The 18,537-nt window shown below is 49.2% G+C and overlaps 1 protein-coding gene and 1 non-coding gene across 2 annotated transcripts in view; both read left to right on the top strand.

The window, feature by feature from the left end:
- The window catches only part of LOC147685416 (syntaxin-binding protein 4-like), a 1,262,048-nt gene that overhangs the window by 775,986 nt on the left and 467,525 nt on the right, over positions 1–18,537 (top strand). The window lies entirely within an intron of this gene.
- Positions 7,683–7,789, top strand: LOC147685419 (U6 spliceosomal RNA). The gene has a single exon (XR_015300832.1). It is a non-coding gene; the product is annotated as a U6 spliceosomal RNA (small nuclear RNA).

The following is an 18,537-nucleotide window of genomic DNA, read 5'->3' as shown; positions in this document are numbered from 1 at the left end:
GTGAGGTGACCATATGAATTTGGGTGCGGATGTAAGTGCAGAGTGGAAAGAATGCACGGTTAGTGATGGGCTTGTTTAAGTGAGTTTGCAGATTGAGCAGTGAGTGGGACAGCTGAGTGAAGTGTGATATAGGGCCAGTAGTGTGCTCGTGTGACTACAGGGTTAGGTACAGGCAGGGTGAACAACGCAAGTGCACTGTGAGTGAAGAGTGATCACTGTGAGTGCAGGGTGAGCGGGTGAATGGTGGGAGTACATGGTGATCAGTGAGTGCAATGTGATTGCTGTGAGTGCAGGTTGAGCGTAAAAGTGAAAGGCGAGAATGAGTAGTGAGTTGTCTGAATGCAGGGTGCATTCAGAGACACTTGAAGTAACTCAGCATGTTATTGACGCTGGCGTAGGGGTTTCAGATATACGTTAAAATAGTGCTATTATGGCATTAATCAGGGATCGATGGTTGAGGAAATAAATCATGTGCTGATCCTCCAACAAACTTCTTGTCTTATGATTAGGGTTGCTAGCTCATTATTTTGATGTCCCAGACGAGACAAAAATAAGCAGTCACCTAAAGCCGTATTTTTAGCACCTATCTGTTCATACTTCGAACAACAAATATAAATAGAAAGCACTTTTAATTGTGTCCTAGGACTGCCTGAACGATCCATGACTGATCATTAAAGTGAGCAAAGACAGGAAAGTCACATTACAAATCAATACAAACTTTATTTATAAAGCTATTTAATGTCAAGACGAGGTCTTTCCAAGCTCTTTAAACAACACATTGCTGTCATTTTTGAGTTTGGTGTGCCCTTGATCTCTTTCTGACTCGGAGCACTGCAGGCATCAGGTCTCAGCCCTGAGTGGAGAAGGCCTCAAACTGTCCAGCAGTTATTGCACTGCCTTTTTGGCAGCAGGCCTTACTGTCTGTGAATGATAGACTGCAGGTTCGTTCTGTGTGTGGCAGCGGGCACCACAGAGTCTGCAGCCGTGTGGTGCTGTGTGTATGCAGGAGTCTTGCGTCTGTGTGTATGGTATAGCTGTGTGCAGCAGACCTTCTTAAATAGCATGCCTCAGGCTTCATCTCTCAGACTCGGCCAACATGCGGCTGGACGTCTGTGTGTAGGAAGCTTCAGTCTGCATACAGTGCTCCCAGGCCTCAAACTCTGTGTGCAGCCCGCCTCAAATTTGGCATCAACCCCATGGCTCAGACTCTGCGTGCACAAGACGCCTGCCTGACTGTTAGCTCGAGTTTTAGGCTTTCACTGTTCAGCAGGCCTCCGGCTATCTAGTGCAGCAGGCCTCCTGGTGTTTAAGTTTAGCATTATTCTGAAGTGGTCTAGAAGTTACACATTTATCTTTGCCACTTTCTATAAAGCGCACTGTCACAAGACCCTATGGGTGTCAGTGCGCTTTATATAATCCCAGTCACACACTTACTTTAAATTAATATGCAGCTGTATTTCACAGTACTTTTCAAACTGCACAAACAGCACCTCGATGCCTATGTAATCCCTTCCCCGCTTCAGTATTTCCTGAATAAAAATGTCTTTACATTTTCACAAAACGCATTTTGTTCCAACTTAATTCCAGAAAGCATGCCTCTTAAAACTATATCTTCAACAGTGAGGGGAAGAGGTCTGCAGTGGACGCCACGCTTTTCGTCTTTCTACTAATAACTTTTTTTTATGGATGCAGCTTAGTAAGGACACTGCATCTTCTGTGTTTATGACGCGCTCAGCCCATATTAGCACTTTTCGTGTAAGGGAAGTGTAAACATAGCTGCCAAGGTTTTAAATTGCCATGTGTGACATTTTCATAATTTCAGTGAAATTTCAAGGACTATTTGTGACACTTTCTGGCGAGCAAAAATCGTTCAATGAAGACGAGGGAAACTTCTAAATATCAGAAATTACAGCCATTTGAGCAACAAGAAACTCCAAGAAGTTCTTGAAACTGCTACAGCGCACCAGAAATGAAAGGGCACTAACCCTAGTGCTCCCTGCTGTAACCTGACAAAGGTAACAACTCTGCTAAAGTCAGTGGCAGGCTGGCTGCCTGACCAAAAGGATGACGAGACAGAGCAGCCCAGCAGATAAAATAATGATCACAGATCTGCAGTGCTTGTGTGCGTGCATGTTGCTGACATTACAGAACAACTTGGCTAAACTCAGTGAGAAAAAGAAGTAGAAATTGTTTTCCATCGAGCAAACAGGATCCTTTATTACAATTACTCCCAGCCTTATCCCCTGAACATGTGGCAAAAATGGTGCTGCGCAGTGCCTTCCGTCACAAGCCAGACCAGTGCGCTACAAAACAAAGAAATACACAATGCGTTTGGTCAATTGAATCTGTGATCTGCTTCATCAACGCATGTCGGAACTCGCACCGATACAACGCAGAATAGAATAGAAAACAGATTCACAAAAGTGATCATACTCTTCTAGATTAGGTTTTGGCCACAAAAACGGTTCTCATTAATGTTCGTACTGAATTGGTTTTAACGTGAACAAAGTGTTAACCGATTAGGACGCAGCCAGCGAGCCAAGCGCAGGGAGCAGAAATCAGCCTGGCAGTTAAACTTTTAATTACTATCTCAATACGTATTTAACACCACGGCAGCAGTGAACTGCACAGTGTACTGTAATGCGGTCCGTAACACACACACACTTAGTGAGCCCACTGCAGTCCTCCGGCAGTCCAGGCCAGAATGAATAGAGGAAAGCTTTGTGTACCTGAGTTGCTTCTTTCAGGCTGCCTGCTTCGGTAGCGTCCAGGGGGAGCAGGCTCAGACGGCTGGTACCCTTGCATGTGCAGTTTACACTGCGTGCGCTGCATTACCTACCCTGCCCCACCCTGCTGCAGACCACAGTTGATGGCGCGCAAAATGTGAACGTGCGTGCGTCACGGCATGTCACTACAGCTGCGCATGCCTAGCCTCGGTGTCTGAGGCTGAGGGCCCGTTTTAATAATGGCCTGTCGCCCGTGCAGAGAGCCAGCAATTGAAGTGCATGGGCGGCAGGCCATTCTCATTATTACAACACTCCCCTGCTGAGGGGGCCGCCAGGACCACGAGCCCCCCCAGCACTGCGGGGCCTGCGGGGGCCTGTGTTACGCCCCTGGCCACGACGTTTTCTGATTCAGACCTTTGGTGAATTAGGATGCTGAGAGATAGTGGGAATCCAGCGGCGATGCTGTGTTATGTGTCTGCCACCTTGGTCAGCTGGCCATGCCCACGTGCCCTGCAGGTGTTTTTTATACTTTTTTAATTATGTAGACACTGTTACAGTTCATCACCACTGTTTTTGGGGTACATTGCTGCTATATAGTCATTGTGCACACCCCAAATTGAGAAACAGTTTGGGTTCATATTTATTAAGCTGTTATCTTGGGCGTACTCCCCTTTCCTCTTTGGGTCAGCGCACTAGTTACTCATGTGCCTGGCTGAGAGGAGGATGACAGGTTCTCACCTGATCTTGGCCAGGAGAGAACTATTACCTCCTCGTAAGTCTTCCTCGCCCCCTGAGTTACAAAGTGAGCTTTAGCTCCACAACAGAACCCTCCAAAGCAAAAGAAAAACACCTCCCACCCCCTCCCAACATGGCCGACCAGTCCCACCTGATCTCTATAAGAGGCGGACCGGCCCAACCAACAGCCTGTTTTTTTTGTTCTGCGCGATACTCTCCAGAGGCGCTGTTCAGGTAAGATGGGCCGGCGTAAGCTGGCCCTTGGGGTTTAGGGTGGAGGACCTGCTCTAGCGGTCCCTGGTGCCTTAGGCCTACAAATCCCCCCCCCTCTTCCTTCCCCCGGCCTATGGGGCCGGTTAGGTGCTGCTCTAGCGTGCCAGGGGTTTACAGGGGGGGGGGGCGGCCGGGGATGTGGGGTGTTTGGCATTCCCTTGTATCCCCAGGTCGTTACTGAGGGGCCCTGGCCACGTTGTGGGCTTTTGGGCCCAAGCATGATGTTGCTGACTGGAGGTAGTTACTGCCATCGTGTGTATGAGTTTCTTGTACTCCTAAGCTCATGCTGCTCCCCTGTTTTGGGACTCTCCGTGCTCATTTTTCACCTCAAGCCACTGGAGGCACATGCCTCATGCCTGGCGATTCCGCCTGGAATTGCGTTCTGGCTTCGTCCCACGAGTTGTGGACGTGTGCGCTGGCTGCATTTGCCGGCTCTGGAATGTCAGTGGGCGCAACGTGCTGAAGCCTTGCCAAAAGCGGCGGCGCTTCGGCAAAGCGGTGGGTCTGCAGGCGCTCTGCGTGTAAAGAGGGCGTTATCCCGGCTCTCGGCTGGGTGACGCCGGGTCGATCCCTCGCAGGGCCTTCTGGTGAGTGTTTACTTGACATGTGTCTGCCCCACGGAGTCCGATCACTTTGGATTCCTGTGCCTGATCTGTGAGTCTATGTCTGTCACAGTTATGCGGACATTCGGCCTGGAGCTTTCCGCTGCATCAGGAACGGGACGGCTCTATGTTCCCTACGCGCGGTCCTACCTCTTGGTCTGCGGGTCCTCGGGGCTCTGCTGTCCGGGTTCCGGGTTCCGGGATTCCGGGCCCCCCCCGCAGCTTTTCGCGGCGCTGTACGCTGCCGCCTTCCTTCATGCATTTTGGCCCCTACGGGCCGCGGCGGTTTGCCGCGCTGGGGTTGGCTACGTGCGCCTCCCTCCTCCCGCCTCTCGAGGGCGGGGTTTGGTGCACGCCAGGTGCGACCAATGATGTCCTTCGTCGGGCAGCGGCGGTATCCTGATTCCTCAGCGTCTTGGACGCGTCTGTCTCCTTATCGGAGGGTCCGGTGTTGGCTCCTCGGTGAGGGCGTTTTCATGTTTTTTTTTTTTTCATGTCCCATTGCAATTCTGCTTTTTGTTTGTAGACTGTGGGTCCTGACTATGGCAGGCAACACTAGGTGTGAGAGTGTTGTTTGCGGTGCTTTAGTACTTATACAGGTGACCTGGCGTTGACTAATTGCCAGATTTACTGTTCTACGCTGGCGCGCTCTATTGGGGCGCGGTACAACGTGGGGTGAGGTCCCTTGTGTCTGGGTTCTTTTTTTTGGCGCCCTGTGTACTATGGAGCTATTGCTCAATGGTTAGTCTTGGACCTTTGGTGCGGACAGCCCTCACAGGCCGGGGTTCGAATCCTGCCAATGCTGTAGGGGTGTCCCAAGGAAAACATTTTCAAATAGTTTTTTGTGTCGACCCTGTAATTCCTGGCTGTGTACATGTGACACACTGTGAAGGGGTTGTGAATTATTCCTTCTACGGGCAGCCATACGGCCTGTGACTTGGTCTCATACACAGGTTAACTGTGCTTATCTGGCGCGCTCTGAGGGGGCGCGGTGCGGCAGGGGGACGGATCCCTTTTGTCCGTGTGCCTGTTCTGGCGCCCTGGGGGTCTCGCCCTGGGCCGTCTGGTTGCGCCGGTCTCGAGGGTTTCACTCATGGTGTCCCTTTCTGCTGCTGTGGAGACACATGGTTTGCGAAGCAGGCCCTGGGGCAGAGGTCTGGCCCAGGCTCTGGGTTCGGTTCCCCGCCTCGGCGGGTCTTGGGGACGCCTCAGGGTGTTTGCCGGGTTGGGGCTACCGGGGCTAGTGGCACAGTGGATTCTTGCGTCTACTGCAGGGGCTGGTGTTTGACCTCGTGATCACAGGTTCGAATACCGGCTGGTCCACTCGGCCTTTCATCCTTCTATGGTCGATGAGATTATTTCCATTGCGTTGGGTGACTACTGACAGCTGTTATTCAGCGCCAGGATTCCCGTAGGGGTGAATGGGCATCTTACAAGTACATATGTTATGTTATGTAACAGCGGCCTTCGTGCTTACGCCTTGTGCCCTTGCGGGGGGGCATCGTGTTGCGCTACTGTGATGTCCGGCTTGGCCCCTGCGCAGTTCAGGTGTGGACGTCCCGCCCTTGCAGGGGTGGGGTCCTTCGGCGGGTCCGGGCCCGAGTTTCGGCGGTGACCGGTCTCGTGCTGGTTCTGCCACTCCCTGTCTCGCCCCTAGTGACTGACTTTCGGCTCTCTCACTCCAGGGGGTCCCCTGGGGGGGGAGGGGGGGGGCGGTTGCCTCCGTTGCATACCGTCCTGGGACGTGGCTGTCCTGGTTCTTGGGCTCTTCGGGCTTGCTGTCCGGTCTTGCGGACTTTCCGCGGGATCCCTCCGTCTCAACGGGTTGGGGTCCCTGCTCCTTCCCTTGTCTCACCTGTAGGTTGTTTCTGGGACCGTGGATTGGCCTGTGGGGCCGGCCTGCGTGTGGGGGTCCCCGCGCTCGATTGCGGGTGCTTCCGTGGGACTTGCCTTCTGGCCCTATGTCCCGCCTGGTGGATCTTCTTCGCCGGGTGTGGGTCTTGGGGTTCCCTGTCTGGCCGGGTGCCCCCTCGCGACCTCGTTTTTGTTCCCCCCCGTGGGGGTGGCTTCACGTCTGGCGGTGTCTCTCATCCGTCGACTTCCTGACCTATGTACGGTGGTCCCTTCGGTCCTCGTCTCGGGCTTGCCCTCCTTGGGGGGGGCGTGTGCCTGGTCCCGGTACTTCCCTCTTGCTCTTGCAGGGGGGGGGCGTCCTTTGGCGCCGGGTCGTTGGTGGTCGTTGGGTTCTCCGGCTGTCGCTCAGCTCCTCGTGCTTCGGGGGTTGCTGAATGTCCTCCTGGCCGGCCGTCGTTTTGCTGTGCTCGCTTCGGCTGCACGTTTACTAGAATTGGATGAGGAGAATGGCTTGGCCCCTGCACACACGATCAATTGCCGGTGCTTCGGGGTGCCCAGGTCTTGGTCTGGGCGGGCGCACTGGTGGACCCGGGGTCCGACTGGGTGGAGGCGGTGCGACGGAGTCGGATCTAGCCTTCGTTGCCTGGTCTCGCCCTGCCCCGGTGGTGCTTCGGCGCCTGGGGCCTCGGCTCGGTCTGCCTCTGGTGTCTCGATTCACGGAGGGGGACTCGGCCCTCCTGCCCGGGTTCTACTCCTCCTTCCGGGTCCTTATTGCCTGTCTTTCGCGTGGCCTTTCGGTCTGATGTACGCGTTTCCCCCGTGCCCTGTGAGTTCGCGGGTCCTCGGCGGGATTCGCTTGGGCAGGGCCGGGGTGCTCTTGGGTGCTCGACTCGGCAGCGCATGGCCTTGGTTTGGAGCGTTACAGTGGAAGGTGCCGGGCACCCGCGCGTGGTTACCACGCTAGTCGTGGTACGTTCCTGTTTTTGGTCCCGGCGGGGTCCACCGCCCCGGGTACCTTCTCCTATGGCGAGCTGAGGGTTCGAGCCTCCGGGCCGATCCCGGATCTTCCCGTACCGTGGTTGGGTCCCCCGCTCTCGGCGTCGGTGTTGAGCCGGCTGAATGTCGGCTGGCCGGCCTCCTTCTGCGGGCCCGGTTCTGGTGCGGAGGACGCGGCGTGCTCAGGGGTTGTGGCTTTTGCTGCTGGGTTCCCGCAGGTCGTCCACGTTCTCTGCCTGTGCCCAGCGCTGGGCGTCCTTCTCGCATTGGCGCGGTCAGCTTGGTGCTGTCCCCGCATCCGTGGTCCCCTTGCGGGTCTTGGTTTCCGGTCTGAGGGTTTTCCTGGGGCATGGCCCCTTCTTCCCGGTGGGCCCGGTGGGCGGCCTTGCGGGCCTTCCGCAGTCCGGTTTTCGACGACCTGGTTTCCCGGGTGGCTCGATTGGCTCCGATGCTGTTTATCCTTCGCCCTCGGACGCTCTGCCGGTCTCCCCCTTGGGTGCTCGCTTCGGCAGCACATATACTGATTTTGGGACGTTACGGAGATGATTTGCAGGGCCCCTGCGCAGGGGTGACACGCAAATTCGTGATGCGTTCCATTTGAGTTCTCTTTCTCATTCTACGAGCTCTTCAGGGTCCGCCCTGTGTGCCCCTGGCCTCGGTGGCTTTGCGGTTCTTCACCTTTTCGGTGGTTTTATGCCTGGTGGCAGTGGTGTCTGCTGGGCGGAGGGGCTTGCGGGGGTCGTGCCTCCGCTCCCCTCCCTTCTTGCGGGTGTTGCCGGACCGTTGTTCCTCCGGCATGTCCCCCTTTTTTTCTTCCCGGGGTTCCTTCCCTGGTGTCCCGGGCTCGGGGGGTGTCTTCACCGCCTTTTCCCTGCCGACAAGGTTCCTCTCTTGTCCGTGCTGGTTGTCCGGTGAGCGGTTTTTGGTTTCTCTTAGCCGCCCGTCTTCCCTTTCCCGGTGGGTCGACCTGTTGGTGTCTTTTGGGTCCGGTTCATTCGGGCCGCGGACACTCTCTTCCCAGCTTGGTTCGCTGGCTTACTCGGGCTGTGCCCCTTTCCTGGGCTTCGCTGGGTTCGGTGGGCCCGGCGGGGGTCCAGGGTCGGTCCGCGGGGTGTGGCTCTGTTCCCTGGGCCCCCCTTCATGGGTGTCTCCTCTGTGGAGTTTTATCGGGCTTCGGCGTGGTCGTCCCCCGCCTTGTTCGTGGGTCTCTAGCAGTCCCGGGGGGGACTTCGCTGGGGCCGTTCTGTTTACTGGAGCTGCGACTCCTGGTTGGCCTTCTTTTCCTGGAGGTCTTGATTTCAGGTTTCCTGTGATCCCTGTTATCTTTTCATTTATGCTACGTCAACCTTGTGTTGGTTTCTCTGCATCACCGTGTGGTGTTGTTCTTATGGTGGTCAATGAAGCCTTGGTGGCTTGGGTATTTGCTCACTTTGTAACTCAGGGGGCGAGGAAGACTTACGAGGAGGTAATGCCCCGGTTACTTACCGGTAATCTTCATTACTCCGAGTATAGTCTTCCTCGCCACATGAGTTCCCTCCCCCCCTCCCTGTCTGGCTATCGGCTTCATTGTTTGCTTGGTAGATCAGGCTGTTGGTTGGGCCGGTCCGCCTCTTATAGAGATCAGGTGGGACTGGTCGGCCATGTTGGGAGGGGGTGGGAGGTGTTTTTCTTTTGCTTTGGAGGGTTCTGTTGTGGAGCTAAAGCTCACTTTGTAACTCATGTGGCGAGGAAGACTATACTCGGAGTAATGAAGATTACCGGTAAGTAACCGGGGCATTAGCCCAGTGCTGCAGCATCCAAAACGAATTACGTGCTAATAAACAATGGCCAAAAATACTCCTTCATTACCGCCATTTTTAGTGAAAAATACTGGTCTGCTAATCTAGCTAATACAAGGGTGATAAATGCAATATTATGAAATGTCTGCTCAACCTTGGCCCAACTAGCAGAAATTTACACCATTTTTGACCAATTTTATAACATCTGCTCTGCCTAACAGAAACTTGACTTACTAAGGTTTGTAAACTGGAATTGCATGAAATTGGTACTCCTCCCACAGAGAGGCATAACATGGAGAAAAATAGCTTTTTCTCCTTATTTCCTTTGTCAAAAAAATTATCAGCTTTATTTGATTTTATGTTTTGATTATCATAAAAGCATACATAATTAAATACATTTGCCAGAGTTTCTAATATCATAGATACAATCCAGGATTAGAAACAAATAGTAACAAGCATTTGCAATGCAATAGGTTTCGTATTTGTGAGCATTTGAGCTCTTTGCATTTGTAAATGACAATGCCTTTTATTTACGTGTTTTGAAAACCTGCAACCAGTGCGTAAACACGCACTTTCTACTTATATTCCTCGCTTATGAGAAGCGCGCCTGGCAGTAAAAGGCGCAGTTACTCCCAGCCTTGTTTATCGCAAGCAACATTCTTCTTTAGTGATTGTGTGATGGTTTCGGGTGTTTGTTAGAAAAAGGTGCTACATATTTCAATTGCTTTATTGAATGCAGGGCTTGAAAAAGATGCCCAAATTAATGAGCATGAAGAGTGAAAGGGCTGGATCCAGTGTGACAACACGGCTTCTGTTGATGTGATTGGACATTACTAACAAGGCAGAGCCCTGAGAGCCAACATGAGGAATACGACCCTGCCAAAGGTGGGCATAATGTGTCTTTCACCCATGAGTGGATGTCACGACAGGGCATAGTCACTGGGAGGAACCCCTTGCCAGAGTATAACTGGGTACTGTTGGCTTAAAATACCACTGCTAACGTTTAATTGCAGTGGTTGCATCTATACGTGAGCGAAGACACAGTGAAAACTAAAGTATTTAAGGATTGGGGTGGAAGGAACAAAAGGCCCAAGACAAAGAGATATTCGGCAGGAAGCACTGGAATCAGTGAATAAAAAAACTGGATACCAGTGCCAAGGATGTATGGCCAGGGGCATGGATCTAGTTTCTAGATGATCAGCAATGCACACACATTAGATTAGGGGAATGAAGGATGATGACATCTACCATGGCAGATCCAGTCTGTGGAGGTTTTCGGCTTGAGTTCGCAGAATGACTCTGGAAACAAACCAAGGAAGGACACTGGGATCCTGTAACTTAAGAAAGGTGGGACTCCCACCTTAAAGCAATCTGCTGAATCTGTAGGAACTTTAACATCATGGAAAGGTGCTTCCATCAGGGTCCTGATGCAAGTATCTCCCGGTGAGGGAAGATGACAGCAAGAAGCAGAGTTTGCTTAGAGAAAATACTGGACTTTGCATAGCTCTATCACACATCAGGAGTAGTTTAATTCTGCGGGCAGCCAGAGGTTTGGGAAATCTTGTGAGTATCTAGAGGGCAGGAAGATAAACTAACTGAGAGGACTTTCTAGAAGCCGATGTGCCAGAAAGCTTGATTTTCTGCATTTTGTTTGAGTAAAGCTCTGGATTTTCATAAATCACTTGTGCGATATGTAGCGACTTAAAGACGTACCTCCCGCCCCCAGTGCTTCAAAGGAACAGCCAATGGGTCAGGGTTTATTATATATTTATTTTATGGTTTTTTATAGAGCGCGTAGTCACCCATGAGTATCCCAGCGCTATACCTCGTAATCCGGAGGAGAAGGAGTGCAGACGAGTTGGAGGGGTTATGGGAAGAGAAGAGTTTTGAGCGATTTCCTGAAGCGGAGGAGGTTCGGTTCTGTTCTAAGTTTCAGAGGAAGCGCGTTCCATTGCTTTGCTGTGTGAACCGAGAAGCGGCGACCTCCTGAGCGGGCTTTTTTCACTCTGGGAACCACTATGAGGTTTTCGTGGTCCGATCGGAGCGCTCTGGTAGGTCTATAGGGGGTAATACAGTTTTTAAGAATTGGTGGGCCTACGTTGTGGAGCACTTTGTGAGCCAGGCAGAGGGCCTTGAATACCACTCTTTCCCTGATCGGCAGCCAGTGCAGTTTCTTCAAGGCGGGTTTCGCAGAAACTCTGGCCGGGGTGTTCGTGAGCATCCGGGCAGCGGCATTCTGGATTTTCTGTAAGGTCTGGAAGGTGGCTTCAGGGGCTCCCAGATAAATGGCGTTACTGTAGTCCAACCTGGACACAATCAGGCCTTGGATCAACAGTTTTTGGGAGTTAAAAGGAAGAAGGGGGAGCACTTTTCTACATGACCTTAGAAGGCCGAAACAGACGCCGGCCGTCTTCCTTGCCTGCGTTCTAAAGGTGAGATCTTTTTCTAACCATATTCCCAGGCTCTTGACCTCCGTCTTGGGGGCAGGAGGTTCACCAAGACAGGCGGGCCAGATGTTCGGGGTATAGAGAGCCCTTTTTGTCCCAGGAGTAGAATCTCTGTTTTTGACCCATTAAGTTTGAGGGCTGAGTCGTTCATCCATTGGTGTATTTTGGAGAGACAGCCATGTAGGTTGGAGGGTTCTTGCTTGGGGTGAGATAGAGTTACCACCAGCTGTGTATCATCAGCATAACTGATGATAGTAACTCCAAATGGGGTGACCACGTCCTCCAGTGAGGCCATGTACACGTTAAATAACGAGGGGCTTAGTGACGAGCCCTGGGGCACACCACACCGAAGGGGGATGGTAGGGGAGCGGCTGTCACTTTCCCAGACTTGGAAGGAGCGTTGGCAGAGAAATGATGAGAGCCATTTCAGAGCTTTGTCTTTCACTCCGATGTTTCCCAGGCGTTGAGTTAAAACCTGGTGGCTGACAGTGTCGAAGGCCGCACTCAGGTCCAGGAGGATCACTGCCACTGATCCTCCTGTGTCAAGAATGTCTCTGGCCTTCTCCACTGCTGCCAGGAGTGCGGTGTCAGTGCCCTGACCTGGTCGAAAGCCCGTTTGTGAGTTCTTGAGTAGGTGGTTAGTTTCCAGGAACTGTGACAGTTTTTTATTTACTAGTTTCTCCGTGACCTTACCAATCCAGGGGAGGAGGGAGATGGGTCTATAGTTTGATAGGTCCTCAGGGTCTAGAGAAGGTTTCTTGAGAAGTCCTTCAACGACCGCCTCTTTCCAGCTAGGAGGGACTTCACCTTGGGAAAATGAGGTGTTAATCAGAGCAGTCAGCGGGGGCACTATGGTGTGGGTGATTTTTTTGAGGAACCGTATGGGCACTGGGTCACTGGGGGTGCCACTCTTGACTGAGGCAAATGTGGCGGCTACCTCCTCCATGGTAACCGGGCCGAAGGAAACCAAGTAAGGGGCAGAGGATATCAGGGGGGAATTCATCTGCAGGAGAGGGACGTCATTGTCTCCTTCAATGAAGTCGGATTCGGCAGCGGGGAGAGAGGCGAGGATCTTTTTGATTTTTTCATCGAAGAAGGTAGCTAGTTTGACACATTTGTCTTCCGCTGCTATGGGGTCCATAGGTTTTTTTGGGGGGTCGGGGACATGGAGGAGCTCTTTAAGGATAAGGAAGGTTTCCCTAGCAGAGCAGGAGGAATTCTCTATTTTTTCCTCATAAAAGGCACTTTTGACGTTACGGAGTGCTAGTTTATATGCTCTCAAGGATGTCTGGAATACATCTTTTTTATTCGCGGATTTATCCTTCCTCCAAATGCGTTCCGACTTTTTGCATTCCTTCCTTAAGGTGTTCAATGCAGGGGTGTACCATGGAGCGGGATTGATCCTCTTGGTATGTTTTAGAGTACTAGTGAGCGGAATGAGACTGTCTAAGGAATGGGTGAGCCAATCATTAAATTCTCTATCCGCAGTTTTGGGATCCAGGGAGGGGAGAGGGGTGGATTCTCTTAGCTTAGCTTCCCAATCCTCCGTTGCCAGCTTGTGCCACCGTCTAACGAGGGTCCTGGCTTTGGGTGGTTGAGTCGGGTTGCTTGGCGATCCTCGGGGAAATGCATTTCCTTTTTGGCTGCTAGTTACGCAGGTGTGGAGACTTTACAACTTCTTGTTTTTCAGATGACCTCATAGGAAATTTGATTTGCTTCACTTCCTTTCTTCTAATCAGCTTAGATTTGTAAGCAAGCAGGTCTGAGGTAGAATCATTCAACCAAAAATTCAAGACGCAATGCATGCAGTGTGGTAGTGTTAAAAGATCTGCAAAGGTGCTGACATCACTTGTAGGTACCATGTTGTCACTGGTAGTGACATCATCCGAGCTACATTTAAACACAATCGGGATAAACTGAGTGCAACCTACAATTTCAGAAAATAAGCATAGTGTTGGGAGACCGACGCTAGAACTTGTTAACTGCCACCTCCCCACCTAAACACAAAAAACCACACATTAGATGCATAAGTTTTAAATTTTGAAAAATGTGCTCAGATTACTGTGCAGTTGGAATACACAGACTGTTCTCTCTTTAAAGGGGATCTATGTTCTGTGTGATCCCATTGAAATGTAAACCTGGAAAATGCGGTGCAAATGGAATGCCACTCTGAGTAATTAAAAAGCAAATCGCTTGGCTCAAGCGGGGGTGGGGGGGGTCGTCTTTGGGGCCGGAGTACGTACAATATTCAGCCCTAATGGAGAGAGGCAGCCCCTGCTGTGTGCAAATAAAAAAGAAAAAAAATAACAAGCATTGGCATAGCCAATAGATCTCGCTTTTGGGACCTTGTAAGTATTTAGGTATGCTGCACAATATCCTTGATGCACCAACATCAACTGTTGCATGGCTATACACATATAAGGTCCCAAAGGCGAGACCTATTGGCTATGCCAATCCTTGTTTTTTTTTGTTGTAGTGGGAGTTAAAGTACACCGTGGGAGTCAGTGGGGCACACAACTCCTGTTTGCTGCGAAGCATCAACGGAAACATGTGACGCAGGCAAAATAGCCAAAACCAGATGTCTCAAAGTGAAGCGACAGCGGCCAAGATGGCATAGGTTCAGTATTTGCAATGTTGAGGCTGGCACTCCAGTTCGTTCATAAGCAAACTGCAATATTATGCTTGCCTTTAAACCAGTGCTTTATTTTTATGAGAGCTCCAAATATTTAATACTGTTTATATTAATAACTGCTGTATTTGCAGTTATACCATCTCAGAATGAATTTTCAGCAATCTTATTCATACCTGCGCTCGTGGCTCCTGTATCAGGGGTTGTAAGAAGATCGTATCATCAATTGGTGGAGGGAGAGAGAGTAGAGATCCTTTCAATAATTATAAATCAATGTGGAAAGGGTCACTGGTCCTGCATAACCAAAGTCTGCAGGTGGATCGGTAGGTGTCTCCCAAATAAAAGACCCTCATACACTTGTTTTTTCAGAGTCGTGTAGCGGTATATGATGTGTCCCCGCTTCTTGTAACACGTGTCCGTGCGTAATCCTTGGGTCAGTTTTTGTTTGCACTCTCCGCCAGGAGGTTGTACCATTGGTTAAAACAGTAGTGATGGTGAATAAGTGAAATAGTGCTATAAAGGTGTTCTAAAATACCCGGACAGCCAGAGGTTCAACTTTAATTTTTCTGGATTCGGGTAAAAGGTTAAGGCGTGTCGCATGATCTCATGACGCCTAAATACAATTTTGGGATTTATACATCACAATATTCCGCATAGAATTTTGAGAATGAGTAAGTTGACGCTTAATATGAATGTGACTCTGAGTTTAGTATTGCACAACTCGTTTTTAATTATATGTTTTTTAATAATATGCTTCTTAATTTTCAACTGTGTCTCTATGTCATTGTACATTATTGAAGTGTCTTTTCCCACTTATTCGCTACAAATGTGATTGCACTATCTCCCCTTTCTTTCATTACAGGTACAATGTGACCTACTACCACAAAACGAATCAGGTTACAAATTTACCTTTTCCCTTTTTTTCACTTAATCACTTTATGGTCCTGAGGAAAGCCGACTGACCAACAGGCAGATAAGGCTGAAACATGTCGACCACTTTTAACCTCACAAGATTAGTGCGCTAGAATTCCTAAATAATTCCATAGCGACACGCCTTAACCTTTTACCCGAATCCAGAAATATTAAAGTTGAACCACTGGCTGTCCGGGTATTTTAGAACACCTTTATAGCACTATTTCACTTATTCAAAATCACTACTGTTTTAACCAATGGTACAACCTCCTGGCGGAGGGTGCAAACAAAAACTGACCCAAGGATTACGCACGGACACGTGTTACAAGAAGCGGGGACACATCATATACCGCTACACGACTCTGAAAAAACACATGTATGAGGGTCTTTTATTTGGGAGACACCTACCGATCCACCTGCAGACCTTGGTTATGCAGGACCAGTGATCCTTTCCACATTGATTTATAGTTGTAAGAAGATCTCCAAAAGGCTTCTCTCCAACAGGTTAAAAATATTGTGGAAAGAACCTCAAAAAACAGCCCAGGCTATAAGACATGCATTCTATGAATAAAAAATAGGCGTGGTGCCGGTCAACCACAGTCATATACAAAAGCATCTCAGTTTGCACATGCACATCGCATATTTTATATTTTGTTCATGTAGAAACCTTTGTCTAAATCGCAGCACCACTCCACATCCAATAGGCGATGCGGGATCTGTTGTCATGACCCAGTGCACCAGTGACCCTTGGTGTTTGCAGATCCTATTTAATGTGCCTGTGTTTAATTTGCATCATGACGAATTGTGATAAATATTAATAAAGTAACGTTCCAGTAAATGTGCATGGTAAAACGCACGCAGATATGCCTTTTGATGCTATTATGTATTTCAATATCAATAACATTACATTACACTGGAAAGGAGTCCTCATTATACGACATAGACGGGCACTCACAATAAGGTTGTAAAGGATGAGTAAATATTCAGTCCATCATACTTCGAGAGCAATTAAATGACTGCTAAATAGAAATGCACTCACCGTTGTTCTCCATCAGGTAAGCGGTAACACATTTAAAAAAATACAAAATATGTGTGAATAACTGACATTTGTGCACATACGGCCAGTCCGTGAAGTGTACTTATTTATACATGAGCGGTTCACATTTCTGTTTTAAGGGCGCAGAGTGAAGTCTTTTTGGTACATATTGGTGACATTTCACAACTTTGCTTCATGTAAATATTTCCAGTCTCTCTCCTCCTGCTTCCGTCTAATCTCTAAAGCGGGCAAAGCTTGTGAGTAAAGGTAATTTATAAACAGGATGACTCATGATGTCACGTGACATACCCTCAACTTAAACAAGCATTTGCCGCACGGAATGCATAGATGGGGCCTGCAGCAGGAGAGAGAGGCAGAGGGAGCTTTGTGCACGTGCGCACGAAAGCTCTTCATGAGCAATGTGGCTCGTAACTGTAAAACAATAAATTAAGATAGGCAGATGGCGGCTGCACGCGTGCACATGCACGCAAGCTTTAGGCCAGGGTAGCACTTTGAAATTCCCCTTACTAAGGTCTAGGCTCAACCTTAAAAAGAAATCCCCACTTGTCCTCAATGATGAAGATTCCTCTTTGTTCTTGGCCTCCTCCCATCGTCTCTGGTTTCTTTGGCAGTCCCTTGTTGATGGGAATCCTAGCTCCCTGTGAGCGGTAACCCTGCCTGGCTACGCGCAGGGGAGCCGGGCAGTGACAGGGCTCACACCGCCCGAGGTGCCGGAAGAGAGGGGTACGGCCCAGCTACCCTGGTACTTAGACACAGTGCTTTTGAGTTTAGCAAGATTTACATGACATGTCTATTTTCTTAAAGAGATCATGTCTGTGTAATATGCATTGGAATCAGCCAAAGAAGGGTGGTTTGGAACCTGAACTTCGTTTTGTGTGCCTGGGCCAAAGCGGTTGTCTGGTGCAGACAAGGCCCATTGAGCTCATGATAGAACCTGGGGCGAAAGTTCCCAATTGTCCAACTTAATACAGTATAAAGAAAAAAAAAGTGCTAATAGTGACTTTACTCACCTAAAAGTGCGTGCTGCAAGCTTTCAGCCAGAGGTTCAGATGAAGGGTTTATCTGAACTACTGCCACCGTCCATCCTATCTGGAGGCAACACAAGTGCACCAATGCCATCATGTAGGGAAAGCGGTGAACATGTTGTGAGCTACCAAACTACTGACAATAGGTGCACAGGAGCCATTGTTCTTTTTTTAATAAACTTTATTAAGAAAATGATCAACCACATAACCATTATTGTGCACATGGCAGTGAGCAAGAGCAGTACATACATAATAGTTACAGAGATAATGATTGAAGATATCGGACCCTCCACTACCCCCAACCCCTCCCCATTTTTTTCCTAAGGCCTGTGCTGAACATTTTCTTCATTTTACTCCCTGTCCCCCTTGTCCCCTCCTTCAGAGCCCCAATTATTTTTCCTTACATTTGTGCACTGCCTCTTTGTTTGGGATCCCTCAGACATTAAATCAGAGCATAATTCCCTCTAGAGGCGTACATCGTCCTCTAGCTTTTCTTCTTTATGTCTTTTATTCATATGTACTTCTTCAGATAGCGTCCACTCACTTTTCTTCTTTACGACTTTTCTTCATATGTACTTCTTCAGCTAGCGTCCACTCACTCACGTCTCTCAGCCATACCTGAAACTCTGGTGCATGCGTTCCCATCCACACTATTGCGACTCTATGCCGAGTCAGCACAAACAGCAGCTGCTGTAGCCTATACCCCATTTTGCATGTTTTTTTTGCTTTTCCGCATCAGACCTAAAAGGCAGTGTTTTGGCGTTAATTGAATTTTGCTATTTACCTTTCCCCTTATTAGCTCCACTACCTCCGACCAGAATCCACCCACCTCCAGACATTCCCAAGCCAGATGTAGAAAATTTGCACCCGCCTTATGACATCTGGAGCATGAGATAAGCTTACATGCGATGTATCCTTGCTGGAGTCATATAAGTACGGTGAACGTAGTTGTAATGGATGCTACGAAACCGAGCATTGCAGGAAATCATGTGTGTTAGTGCTCCCACCACCCTCCAATCCTTTTCCTCCAATGGCTATGATCTAGCGGCGTACCAACAACAGATACTCTACTACTATATACTCACCTGGGCCCATAAACATACAATTGAATAGACTACTGGAGTCCAAGTTTATGTGTGTGATCACAATATCAAGATTAGTTATTCATCATTCCTAACTATCCTCTCACTGATCAAAAAGTTATTTCCTCTGGTCGCTGGACTATTAGTTGAACTAATTGATAGTGATAAGAACATAATTCTAACTTTTCTATACCTTGAAGTAAATAACCACAGACTCAGGAATTTTTTTAAGTCTTTATCTAAATTAAATGCATGTGAACCACTTCAAAAATACAGTACAGTCACCATCACTCGTAGGAGAGAAAATTTGATTAATCAGTCATCAAACACATAATTTAAACTCTTGCACTGACTTATGCTAAGAAAAGAAGAGGACAGAGATAAAAGAACATCTGCAAATGCACAAAATAATATTTACCAA

Source organism: Lissotriton vulgaris, chromosome 10 (genome assembly GCF_964263255.1).
Source record: "Lissotriton vulgaris chromosome 10, aLisVul1.2, whole genome shotgun sequence".
Lineage (NCBI taxonomy): Eukaryota > Metazoa > Chordata > Amphibia > Caudata > Salamandridae > Lissotriton > Lissotriton vulgaris.
This window is presented reverse-complemented; position numbering and strand designations above follow the sequence as displayed.